The 13,492-nt window shown below is 38.2% G+C and overlaps 1 pseudogene; it reads right to left on the bottom strand.

The window, feature by feature from the left end:
* Positions 1–8,894: 8,894 nt before the first annotated feature.
* On the bottom strand, positions 8,895–10,685 carry LOC146872056 (small subunit ribosomal RNA; annotated as a pseudogene).
* Positions 10,686–13,492: the final 2,807 nt, after the last annotated feature.

Consider the following 13,492-nt stretch of genomic DNA (forward strand, 5'->3'; position numbering starts at 1 on the left):
ATATTTAGTAAAATAATATAGAAATATCTTGGAATGTTAATAATCATATTGTTTTTTTTTTAATTACAGGCTTCTTTAGAAACTTGTATTAAGTAACATTATTATCGGATATATCGGATTCGTGGCTAGTACTGTAATTAAAGTTTCATTCTTTCGAGTAATTGTATTTTCTGCACGTTGATTGGTTAATATCATTAATAACGTGAAGTACGAACGGGTTCGTTCGATCAAGAAAGTTTATTCGTTATATCGATTCTCTAATGGCTGATTCTGTACTGTCATCTACTAGTAATTTTATTCTTGTTTACATTTGTCAATATTATTGAAGTATATAGAGTATAGCATTATTAGTAGTAGAGAATAGCATTATTAAATAATAATAATGTTTCTTGTCCACAAGTAATTACCAGATTTAGAAGAAAATAATGATTTCTATCGAATGATGGAAGAACCAGAACCGTATTTTATTCCATGAAACATTTTCAAATCCATCGAAGAAGATTAGTTTTTATTTGAAATTGTATATCTTACGTATATATACGTATCTTTAATTATTTTTTTTTATTATAGAATTAAAAGTTGCTTCTGTGAAAGAATTAATAATTCTTCGTGATTCCGAGAAACTGAAGGAGATTATGTTAGAAATAAAAAAATAAAATGGATTATTTAGGATATCGACCGATGTCACAGGCACCGTTGAATCTGATTCGGAATATCAACTGATCGTTGAAGCAGTTGATATAGACAATGAAATATGTAATCCGTTTCTTTAACCCTACAGTGTTTGCAAGTTGATTATACTAATCAGTTTCCTTATTCATACTTTTACTTTTAAAGCTTGGATATATCGATTCATAAGAGACAAACATTCGGTAACATTTCAAGATCGGAACTCTTTTCTCAGCCAACAATGATAAAAATCACGAATTAATATTATTTATATCATAATCTTAATTTACTATTCATATTTTTTTTTATCGAGAATAGGAGAGCTATCTGAGCCATTGCCTAACGTCTCACAAGATATTTGATTTCGATTACTCTATTCTAGACAGTCATAATATGTTTCTTCTTCGAGAGTATCTAATGGTATTGAGGATTCATCACCTGTTTATTTCTCTAGTCTAGATCATTGATCACTTATATCAATCAATTCGTCTGAATAAATTTTCTGAATCTGAAACATTCGAACGATTACAGTACAACGATTCGCTGGAAGAACTTTCATTTGATTTACGAATGGGTAGCATCTGCATTGCTACCGGTTTCTTGATAATACATCGGCTTTTGCGTTCCCGTCTTATACACTATTTTACAATTATATTCTGTTAATTTTAATTCGGTTAATTTTAACGTATTTAGGGTTATTATAGAGTTTTGATAGTATTTAACCAGATCAATGCTTTATGGCCTGTGACTAACGTAAATTCTCGACCGTATAAATAAGGTCGGAAATAATATACCACATGAACTATCCCACATAATTCTCATACGATCATCGAATAATATTTCTCTGCTCTGTTTAATAATTTCGAACAATACGAAATTAAAAGGTCATCCTCCATAGGTCTTTGACTTAAAACTACTTCTTTGGCATAATCTGACACATCCGTACTCGCATTATATTCTCGATTGAAGTCAGGGCATTATAAAACTAGTTCTCTACATAGCGCATCACGGAGAGTAACAAATGCGTTATCATGTGATTTGTTCCAAATGAATGTTAATATTTTCTTTAATACATCAGTCAACTGTTTCGCTATCTTCGATAAAAAAAATCTACGGTAATATCCAGCAAAATGGGGGATTATTTTATTGAGGAATATTTTTAAAAATTGAGGAATATTATAAATATTTCGCGGACGCGGTAATTTTCTGACTGTTTCAAGACTCTTTGTATCCAAATTATAACTCTACCTTATTCAATGATATGGCCTAAATATCCTCCGGGTGGAGAAATTCTCAGGGGCAGTCAGGATGGTGAGGATAAGCTCGCGCATAGCCATGTTGCATACATCTAGCGCGATCCCAAAGATGACGAGTAGATGCACTATTGGTGTAAGGCAGCGTAGGAACGTAGCAACATGCCAGGTGAGTACGCGCTCGTCGACTGAGGCCACTCACTAAGCGATCCACCGCTGTGTTCCTTGTCCCGCACAATCCGGACTGCATCAGGTGGTAGCCAGTCTTCTTGCAGCTATAGACGGTTTAGAAAGATGTGATAGGAGTTTGCCGAAGCCATTTTCTAAGGCCGGGCAAACAAAAACTGTGAACACTAGACCGATCGTGATTAAATTAGGGAAACACATTGCCGGAGCTGGCGCAATAAATCCTTCCAATTCGCATAAGAAACCGCCTAAACATCACTTTAATTATGAATTGATACGAACGCGAACTCAAGCATACACTCGTATGCACGAAAACGTGCTCCAAAATAAACGACGTTCCAACGGGAGTTCTTGAAGCGGACCCTACAAGTGCAACTTTTGAAACTACCGACGCGATGAACAGAACAACTGCTCGAAGCAGGATTGGCTTCGTTAAAACTTGCATAGGTACCAACGGCAACGAAACGATCTCGATTAAGAGCTCTCTCCCTCCCGTAATTTCTGCGTTTTCGAGAATCCGGTTGCTGCAACCCAATATGGGACGCTCTAGAATGGTAACGGATGAAGTTCGCGAATTAATAAGCCAAAAGCGCATGGACATACTGTCTTTGCAAGAGCCGTACCTCCAAAAACTAGGGCTATGTTTTGAAATCATAGATCTAAGTAACGGAACGAGAGTTGCGACTATCCGCGAGGATTCAAACCACAGCGTGGAGAACTAATGCCTAGGAGTAGGCAATTTAATTAGGGAACAGCGATTCCTCCTCAAATCGTAGACTCAACCGAAGTGCGAGTACCACGAGTAAGGCAAAACCCCGTAATTGTGAAGGCAACCAAGGAAAACCTGGTTGATGTATCACCTTACGCGGAAGGCCTGTTTACTGGCACAACACCCACGCATCATATTTATAGTCACAATCTTGATTACTCAACGTTCCCATTATTATGTGAACGTATATATGCGGATCTAGAGTTTTAGGATCCTTGCCTCAGAATGGAGGTACCGTTTTGTGCTTTCATACACGTATATACGGGCACTTTGAATGTAACGCTAATTGACTATGTAGGGATCGTTAATGCGGAAGATTGCAATGCCGATGAAGAGTAGTCCTTAATTCTAATTCCTGATGATTTTACTATACCAGGACCAATAGTACAGTATCTGAAGTGCATTGCTAACACTGTGACGCTGACCGGAAATCTTATCTACGTCAACGTTCCTGATGTGAGCATACCGCAAGCGCCAATTGAAGAGGGCACATAGTCTAATTTATCTTTTTTGTCTGAAGTATCTACTTTGATTACGTTACTAGTTTGCTCCGGAATGGTTACCTCCTTCTGTTTGACGAATGGCAAAGTCATTCCGTGCCATTCTACGTATTCATTAATAAAGTTAATCTTTGCAGTATCTTTAAAGAAGTCGAATCCGAATATGCCGCCATGCGGAATGGGAAAGGAGTCAGGAACAATATGAAATACTACGAGATATCCGTAAATGTTAATGGGGCAAGAACCGTACGTAGTTACTGTTACTTTTGTTATTCCACTTAAATTTATCGTGTTTGATTCATTACACATTAAAAAATCGTCAGTCTTATCGATTTTTAGTAAATTAGGCCTTGATCCTGTGTCGACTAAGAATTCCGTTTCTTCTTTCAGGTCTTTTGATGTGATGACGACACAAGGTGAACTCGGATCGTTTTTTTAATCGGACTGTGCGGACTTATTTGGTTCATCCGCTCTTACTGTTACTATTTGACGCGTTTACGCGTTTACCACTGAGGTCGCGTCTTTCGACGAAGAGTGATTTGCGTTTCCTGACAGTTTCTTGTCACATCTTCTTACGACATTCATCGATCGTGTCCATAATTTTTGCAAAATCGTTATTCCTTTAGATAATCAGGAGAAGGTCCTACAGTAGGAGGAGTGCGAGGTAGTCGAATGGGAGGCGGATGATATGTTCTATGAAATTGAGTTACGTTTTTGTGAATCATGTGTATTTCTGTAGCATTTGTCACGTGTATGCCCAAACTTTTTACATTATGTATAGATTTCGGGCGGAAGTCTGTATTATTCGTGCGTTGGCACCTCTCGATTTTCATGATTCCGAATAGTAAAAATCGGCTGGTCGTTCGTGGTTGTTTCTTAATTGCAATGATTTTGCGGCTTTCTTCATATTTCTTTCATATTGCATTCTGGAATGTAGCCCGATCGCTGTATCACACGCGTCTATGAGGTCTCTATTGGCTAGCTGTCCATGGGGAATCCAGTGCAGAGGCTGTGGAGAGCAAGTTCGTCGATTTCGCGTTTCTTTGCATCGGACGCTTCCTCCTAGTAATCTTCTCCCTTCATAAGCACTTCATGGAGGATTCCTACTCTATCGATATGTTCGATCATCGCTTCGTTCTCGCGCAATAAAATGTTTCGAAGTTCTGATCTGTAGAATTCTTGTGAGTGTAATGTTCCTAACGTTTGCCTGAGTCAGTTACATAATGAGTTCATGGTTCTAATTTTGTGTTACTCGATTGCACGATACGCGGACTCGTATTTTTTTTCGTATCGCGGCTTATGTAAAAAGATCTCCCGGGTAAACTGGTATCATCTGTCGAGCTCCTTTGCATGCTTTTATGAAGGAAGTGAGAAGTATATTTCTCCCATCATAACGCAGTATCATTCCAAATGCCTCGTTAATTGAGTGGTAATCAGAAGTGAAGTGGCTCTCGCTCCTAATGATGAGTATTTCTTGCATCATGAACGCGATTGGGTCCTTCTCTAATTTCGCGGTAGACGTACGTTCTGTCTCACGCCTCAGCGCTTCTCCGCGGTAGCGTATAGCTTGCTCGCACGCGGATAACTGAGATTCTGTAAGAAGCAATTTTCTATGAGCCTCCTTTATTTCTTGTTCAGTGAATCACTTGGGCCTAGTACTACGCGTTTCCATTCTTTCGATGGGTGCAGAGAGTTTGTCGGAATGAGCTGCTTTATTAGATGACATGTGTCTCCAACCATTGTCACCACCAGTTTTGAGTTACGTCCCACTCAATACGGGTCTCAAAAAAATATAAATTCTTACCTGAGGACATCCGATCTTCGTGAGATTTCTGCCCCTTTTGGCTGTTACCTGCTATGCATAGATCGTGCCACGGGACGAACACCTACACGAACAGTCTTCTGATTCAACAATATAGACAGGTGATGGACAATGAGGAATTTCTCGACTGCTTTTCGCCCGCGGATCGGACGGTGCTAAGTCACTCGGGTTGCTGGTCTTCTCTTCTGTCGTGATGGATACGAAACGATACGAAACTGCCTCGCGTGTGTTAGTGGTCTCCGTTGGAATGATTCCCAAATCCGAGTGATGGCGAAGCGGATCGTAAAATGACGCGAGTATCCGTCGAAAACGATACTTCCTACTACCACGTCGTGTTCTCAGAATAAAGGAAGTTATGATTTGGAAATGCAGAATAATAACTCGTGCGATTCGTACGCACCACTAGTAAATAATAATCAAGGTTTCACGTTTATAGAATGGTAGCCCTATTAGCTCCGAACTTGTCGACTGCGTAGTAGTAAGATCTTGAGCCTCGCGAGAATTTAATGAATTTAAGTTAGAATTACGCGAGGTTGCCTGGGAAGCACAGCCAGAGTTATATGAACAAACACCGATTTAAAATTAACAAAACTAATTTATTAATAGTTGCCAAGTAACAGTGTACAATCATTTAAGATATTAAAGAACGAAATTCGTATAAGAGACGTAGCGTATAGTAGCCACGTAGTATATCCGACGAACGATGAAAAATAACCGAAGTGAAGTGGTCGAACTACAAAACGATATAACCAAAGTATAGTAGTTGAATGATCGAACAATATAACCGAAGAGTCGTGGAACGCAGCTCCTTATATACTCGGCTGAACTGCGGTAGGCGGCTCGAAGTGGCGTCGTAGTGGGAATGATGGCGTCGTGCGTAGTGGGGATGTCGCCGCCGTAGGTCATGGTATGATGGATGGAATTTTAGAAAGTTTCGTCGGAAAAATACGTGTTTTCACTTCCATGAATTCCTTAAATTGCTTCGTCCCTTGCAGCTTTTCCGGAATTTGATATCGCTTTCACAAATTCCTTAAATTCCTTCGTCCTTATCTACTTTTCCAGTGATTGACATCGCTTTTACAAATTCCTTAAATTTCTTCGTATCTTTCTGCCTTTCTTTCAATTTAGTAATTATATGTTTATTACTTATCTGCTATCGTGTATTTTATAATAATGTTTATATTACTAGGGACTCCCTTTACATCGGGCTCGAATGCATCATATGGACGGACTGTTTATTTAGAAAGTGGTGCAAGTTCATGTTTCGAGAAAATTAAAGGTTAGCATATTTGTCAATAAAAAATTTGAGTTCATTATATCAAGTCTGGCAATGTTTCTACTGATTTATCAATATGTAATTTGATAATATAAATTTGATTTCGGCGAATTTAACTAAAATAATGTATATTTCTGGCTTCAAATGGACTTACACCACTTTCTAAATTAGTCAATAACTGACTTACAATTTAACTTACAATTATTGTAAAAATCGTATAATTTTAATTTAGAAAAATCAAATATTACTTAAAATATACTTAATATTAATCGAATTTTGTTTACACATAATGACACCATATAAAATAGAAGTAGTATTTTGTAATTTTAGACGTTAATTACATTATTAAAATTACAAGATATTGGTAGTATTTACTTGTGCTCTGCATGTGACAGTGTTTTGATATATTCATGATACACCGGAGATATATAAGGTAATAACTGCTTGATATCTTTATATTTTCATGAGTAATAGGCCTGGCATATTTGTACAAAGGCACCAAGACGATTTTTTCAAATTTGACGGTCTTTCAGGATGCATAAGTAATAAATTTACAGTTTATATTCTTTGTCTGTCATCGATGTTTTATATAAAATTGCGTATGGTGCACTTTTGACAAAACTTTATTCAACATATTTGCAACCAATTTACCTTTTCTCCATTACTGTTTCTTCTTATCTGTTCTTTTATTGCGTTTTGAAGATTTGTTGAAACGAACTTCTCCCGTTTCATTTCATGTAAAATGAATTTATTATGTTCTCTACATAGTATTATTATATCAGAATAATTCTGTAGTGTGTACAGAAAATTTTTTTTTCGTAATACCATTTCTATGATGCCAAAATCTACATCGTTCGGAAGATATAAATGCCCCGATAGTAAAAGTTTGTGATCAATTATGTCAATGTTATTTTCCAATGACTGGACAACCTTCAACCACATTAATGCCATGTGTAAATTTCGATTTTGCCCAGTACACATGTCAGAGTAGGCAATAACATGACATTGGGTCGTTACATTTTCTAAATGCCTCAAACAGCAAGAAGCTACTTCTTCCGATCTCCTGAAAGCAATAGTTTCTACCCGCACATACATATTAACTTTATTGTCGTGGAAATTTTTGAAACCCCCGTTTAAAATATATACAAATATACTTCACTTATAATATAGGATTGAGACAGATAATTTGTCGTAAGGTAAGGTTTTTTGTAAATCAAAAGAAAGGGCAAAGTATTTATCAGTATTTTTTGATGCCAGAATTTTATTTTCTTATAATGCTTTTCTTGCTAATACAACATCTTGCAAGTGAACATCATGTCTTTGTACAAGAATCGTTTTTCCTTTGTCATCAATTGTTGTCTTAATTTTCATGTTCAAGAAATCGCATTTTGCACAGGTATCTTTATTGGCAAATAGAAATGCAACTTAAAATTTCGTTTAAAGAATTTTCTGTATGTCCATTCATTAACTGAACTCAAGTTATTTTCAAATGTAAATCAACAGACTACTGCCCGGCAACGATCTCTTAAGCCACCTACCTATGGAAGTTGTACTTATACCACTTTCATAATCAATAATTACGCAATTTTTTTTGCCGACCAATTTTAAATTGTACAAAACATAGGAATTTTTTAACAAATTAAACACTAACTAGTTATAAGTAAAAAATTTACAATAAATTAAGAATAAATTACGTGATATCTCTTTTTTTTTTTAAATGGACTTACAATATTTTCAAAATAAACGGTCCACATAATTGTGTTAGTTACCAATGCAGATAAGATTCGTACCTTATAGGCTTCTTTTGATTAACAAGAGAATTGGAAAAAAATATATTATAATGTGTAATACATAAGCTGTCCCCATTTACTTTCTATATTTCATGATCTAAGAAAAATGTTATTTGCAGGTATTAATATTCTAAGTGTCAGAAGGATGCAGGATGTAACACCCGACAAGCGAATCTATCACTTTCTGCCGGATACAACAGATTATCGGACACCTCATAGAGTGCATATCACTTGTGTTCGAAGAGCCCGTATTCGGGGATAGCGACGACAAGGGACTTATCTAACGTTCTTGTCGATTTGCCGGAAGGCTGGCCGCGTATTGATTCCCCAATTTCCACAACCGCGAACGCCTTAATGCGCGAGTCGACCCGCTGTACCGATCGGACGCCAATGAGGATAATTATCGCACGACGCTGTTGGAGGCACGAGTCAGAGGAACACGGTCCGCGATCATGTATCCGTGACAGAAACAGTTTAACGCACGCCTCGATCCTAAGGATATGCGTCGCTCGAAGATGCTCCGGCTCGGTGAAGCACCGTTACCCCTATGGTACATTGCCTTTTTGTTTGTTTGTTTCATATTGTATATATGCACTCTCGTTGCTTCCTTGAGCAACATTAATATACGTAAATGGTCCTTCCGTAGGTTTAGAAGTTCTGACTAAATCATTCAGTCGGTGGTAACGACGGGCGGTATGTACGAAGGACAGAAACGTAATCAACGCGAGCTTATGACTCGTGCTTGCTGGGAATTCCTCGTTCATGGGGACTAATTGCAACTTCCAATCACTAGCATGAAAGAGATTCAGCGGGTTACCTGGACTTTTCGGCCAGGGAAAGACTTTAATTCTTTCAATGTAGCGCGCGTGCGGCCTAGAACATCTAAAAGCATCACAAGCTTGTTATTGCTCAATCTCGTGGGGCTAAAATTCGCCTAACTCTCTAAGATATGTTGGTACGTTGATAGTAAAAACCGCTAGATCGAAATCGACGGACTTCAAGATACCAGAATGTACGTCTATTTAGCAGGCCGGAGTATCGTTCATTATCAGAATTAACCATACAAATCGCTCCACCAACTAAAAACGGTCATGCACCAACACCCACCAAAACAAGAGAGCTATCAATCTGGCAATCCTTTCGGTCTCCGGGTCTCGTGAGGCTTCTTGCGTAGAGTCAAATTAAGCCGCAGGCTCCACTCCTGGTGGTTCTCTTCCGTCAATTCCTTTAAGTTTCAGTTTTGAAACCATAATTACCCCGGAATCCAAAAGCGTTGGTTTCCCGGGAGCTACCCGCTGAGTAATCGGAGGAACTTCGGCGGTTCGCTAGCTGGCATCGTTTATGGTTAGAACTAGAGAGGTATTTGATCTTATTCGAATTTCTAACTTTCATTCTCGATTAATGAAAACATTTTTGGCAAATGATTTTGCTTCTGTCCGTCTTGCGACGATCCAAGAATTTCACATCTAACGTCGCAATAAGAATGCCCCCATCTGTCCCCATTAATCATGGAGACCAGAAACCAACAAAATAAAACCGATGTCCTATTCCATTATCCATGCACACAGTATTCAGGCGAGGTTAGCCTGTTTTAAGCACCCTAATTTATTCAAAGAATACGTATCGACCCATCTCGACACTCAGTGAAGAGCACCGCAATGGGATATTAGTTGGACCGCCCCAAAGAGCTAAGCCCACCAGTAGGACGTCCCATATCATGCAAGTAAACACCGCGAGCGGTGAACCGACAGTGTGAAACACAGATTCAACCACGAGCTTTTTAACCGTAGCATTTTTAAAATATGCTATGGGAGATGGAATTATCGTGGCTGCTGACACCAGGCTTGCCTTCCAATGAAAATTCGTTAAAGAATTTAAAGTGTACTCATTTCGATTACGGGGCCTCGAATGAGTCCTGTATCATTATTTTTTGTCATTACCTCCCTGCGCCGAAAATGGATAAATTGCACGCCTGATACCTTCATTGGATGTGGTAGCCGTTTCTCAGGCTCCCACTCCGAAATCGAACTATGATTCCCCCGTTACAACGATGGTAGGCGCAGAACCTACCATCGACAGTTGATTAACGGAGATATTTGAAAGACTTGTCGCCGATGCTAGGAAAGTGCAATCAGCTCAATGTTATTTAGAGTCATCAAAGTAAACGGTGGACGAATGTAAAACATACGCCAACGATTAGTTTTGATCTAATAAAAGCGTTCCTCCCATCTCTTGTCGGAACTCTGGTTTGCATGTATTAGTTCTAGAATTACCACAGTTATACAAGTAAATGTGGATCTAAGAAACCATAATTGATTTAATGAGCTATTCGCGGTGTCACCTTAGCACGGTAAGCACTGAAACATGCATAACTTAATCCTTGAGACAAGCATAAGACTACTGGCAGGATCAATCAGGCAGCTCAAGAGGTTCTCCCCGTCTGAAAGAACAGTAGATTTTCGCCGACACTATTTTACATATTGTGGCCGACACGTATGCCGGACAATGATATTATCGCTTTTACATATTTAATCAGAGAAAAGAATATCCTTCCTTAAAAGTTCGTCCCTCTTTGTTAACATGTATTAAGAGAGATTGGGTCTGAGACTTTATATAATATTATGTTGTTATGGCCTCAAACACATCCCGACCTTCGACTGAATTATTATTGGAACGTCGGGATTTTATGCTGAAGACGGACAATTGTGATGTAAACTACGTTAGCAGAGTCACTCCAGAAAAATTTGCCTTCAATGGTTCAAACGATATTCACAGTTCGGATCAGATGGCTTTTCAGCGAAGAGACTATAGATAGATTTTCTCGTCTTCGTGTGCGCTTAGAATATATAAAGAAGTTAATTTTGTCTCTCGGAATCGAGGGAGTTGATGTTCAGTAAGTAGCCGTGATTTTCTGCACATTTCTTTTACCAAAGACAAACCAACGAACTATCCAACGCCGAAGCGCGTACCACATAAGGGCCATTCGATCAGAGACACCGACCCGTGTAATAATGTTAGAATATGTAATATTCTTTCTCAAGCAGGTGTCGAGCAGGCCGAAACGTGCACACTCTTAAAAATACCGATTATGCGGCTGAGTGGTCGGCGACACACGATTAAATACATGAAGTCTTATGGGAACGGACTGGCGGATAAAAAGTTCAACCGCTTTCCGCAAAAAGACTTAGTCTCTGAAGTGTCGAACACATTAGTTTCCATTTAGAAATTAAAAAAAAGGATCCCCTTTCGGCTCTGCCGAGTGAACGGCGACGAAAATTAAATATTGCAAAAGCACGAAGACAAGAAAGAACTTCGTCTCTGGAATGATTTATCGTTACAGTTCGATGACTTTCCACTAATTCTCCCATTCGTATGATTTTACAATAAGAAACGGTTTAGTAATTCTCTCAAATATACGACCCTTTCGTATAAGTTTTATATTCATCATAATATTTCCAAATTATTCTTCCGTCCTCTTAGTACTTAGAATGTTCTCTTAACGGCGGGAGAAGCAATCGTTCGTTTAGTCGTATAGCATCTTCGAAACTTACGCTCGAATCGTCCCTTTTAAACGAAATGTAAATTTTGGACGAATAATGCGATTCGATCGAATCAAGAATTTTGGGCGAATCGTACGTTTCGCTCGAATCGAACATTTGAACCAATCGTGCGTTTTGGTCGAAACGTGCATTTTGGGCGAATCATGTTTTTCGAAAGAATCATACACTTTGGGCGAATCGTGCATTTTGGTCGGATCGGACATTTAGGACGTGCACGCCGATATATATGTTACCTTATATACACCGATTTTGCGAACGAGTGGTCGGCGACGCTGGACGACGTACATAGTGTCTCACGGGAAAAAACTGCCAAACGAATCGACCAATTTTAAAAACATTGTCTATTGAGCTTTTATACGCTTCTAGACGTTTCTTCACGTTTCATCACGCTTTTATTAACAAAAGTCATATAAAAAAATGCAAATTATAAATAATGTTGCAAGTTAAAAATATATTACGCATAAACCATTTGTTCTAAAAATCGATTTTTTTAATAAATCAAAAGGTGATTACGTATCTAATTAAGTAATCCTATGTTATAACATTGTCGTTTTTACCATCCTTAATTAACAAATGGATAAAAAAGTCAGACTTATAGATATTTCGAAACAAATCGTTGGATGGTCTTTATTTAACGAATCTTCGTCGATATGACACGTTTATATGTTTATTGTTAAAAACTTTTTTGCAAAAATAATTGTCATTAACAATTCATCGACGGATACATTTTCACTCTCCCGATCGATAAAGTCAAATGAAAAGTGTTACGTCCCTGATAGTCGGACGAACAAAGAAAAGTTAAATTACTTGAGCCGCTGATACAATCAGGTCAAGGATTGAAACCATTCACTCCGACCTCTCGTTTTGGCAGGTATTAGGTTGGTGCGTATGAAATGTCGGATTTTCTTCAAATGTGAACGTTTGTTTCCCTGTTTTTGTTATGTTTTTGTTTTTGACATAACCTGGTTTATAGTCGTACTGTCCATTGCCAGGATCACATTTTAGCAAAGAAGATTTTTTCAAAAGTGTTCCCTTTTGTTATTTGCTTTGAATTTTGTACCGATATGAATTCAACCGACATTCGTGTAATTTTCTTATATGAGTATAAACTTGGTAATAATGCTGCAAAAGCTGTACGCAATATAAACCAGGCGTTTGGGGAGAATTCTGTGAACGATCGAAAAGTGCAGCGTTGGTTTGAAAAATTTCGGTCTGATGATTTTTCCTTGCAAAATGAACCGCGTGGAAGACCCGAAATGTCTGTGAAAAATGATGCTCTGAAAGCATTGGTGGAAACGAATCCAACTGTTTCTTCAAGGGAACTTGCTGCCAGAATGGAAGTTGACCATACAATATTGCGATATCTTTCTAAAATTGGCATGGTGAAAAAAATGGATAAGTGGATAGCGCACGAACTAACCGAGCGAAATAAGCTGAATCGCTTGAACGTATGCTCATCATTGCTAACCCGATTTAATTGAGATCCATTTTTCGATCGGATCATTACTTGTGATGAAAAATGGGCTTTTTACGACAATAGGAAAAGGCGTGCTCGGCCGCTTGATAGGGATGAGGCTTGTGCTCATGCTCCACGGCCATCACTTCATCCACGGAAGATTTTAATCACAGTTTGGTGGAATGTGACTGTAGTAATACACTCTACTCAT

Source organism: Vespa mandarinia, unplaced genomic scaffold (assembly GCF_050613455.1).
Source record: "Vespa mandarinia isolate Hongniang unplaced genomic scaffold, ASM5061345v1 scaffold_61, whole genome shotgun sequence".
Classification (NCBI taxonomy): Eukaryota; Metazoa; Arthropoda; class Insecta; order Hymenoptera; family Vespidae; genus Vespa; species Vespa mandarinia.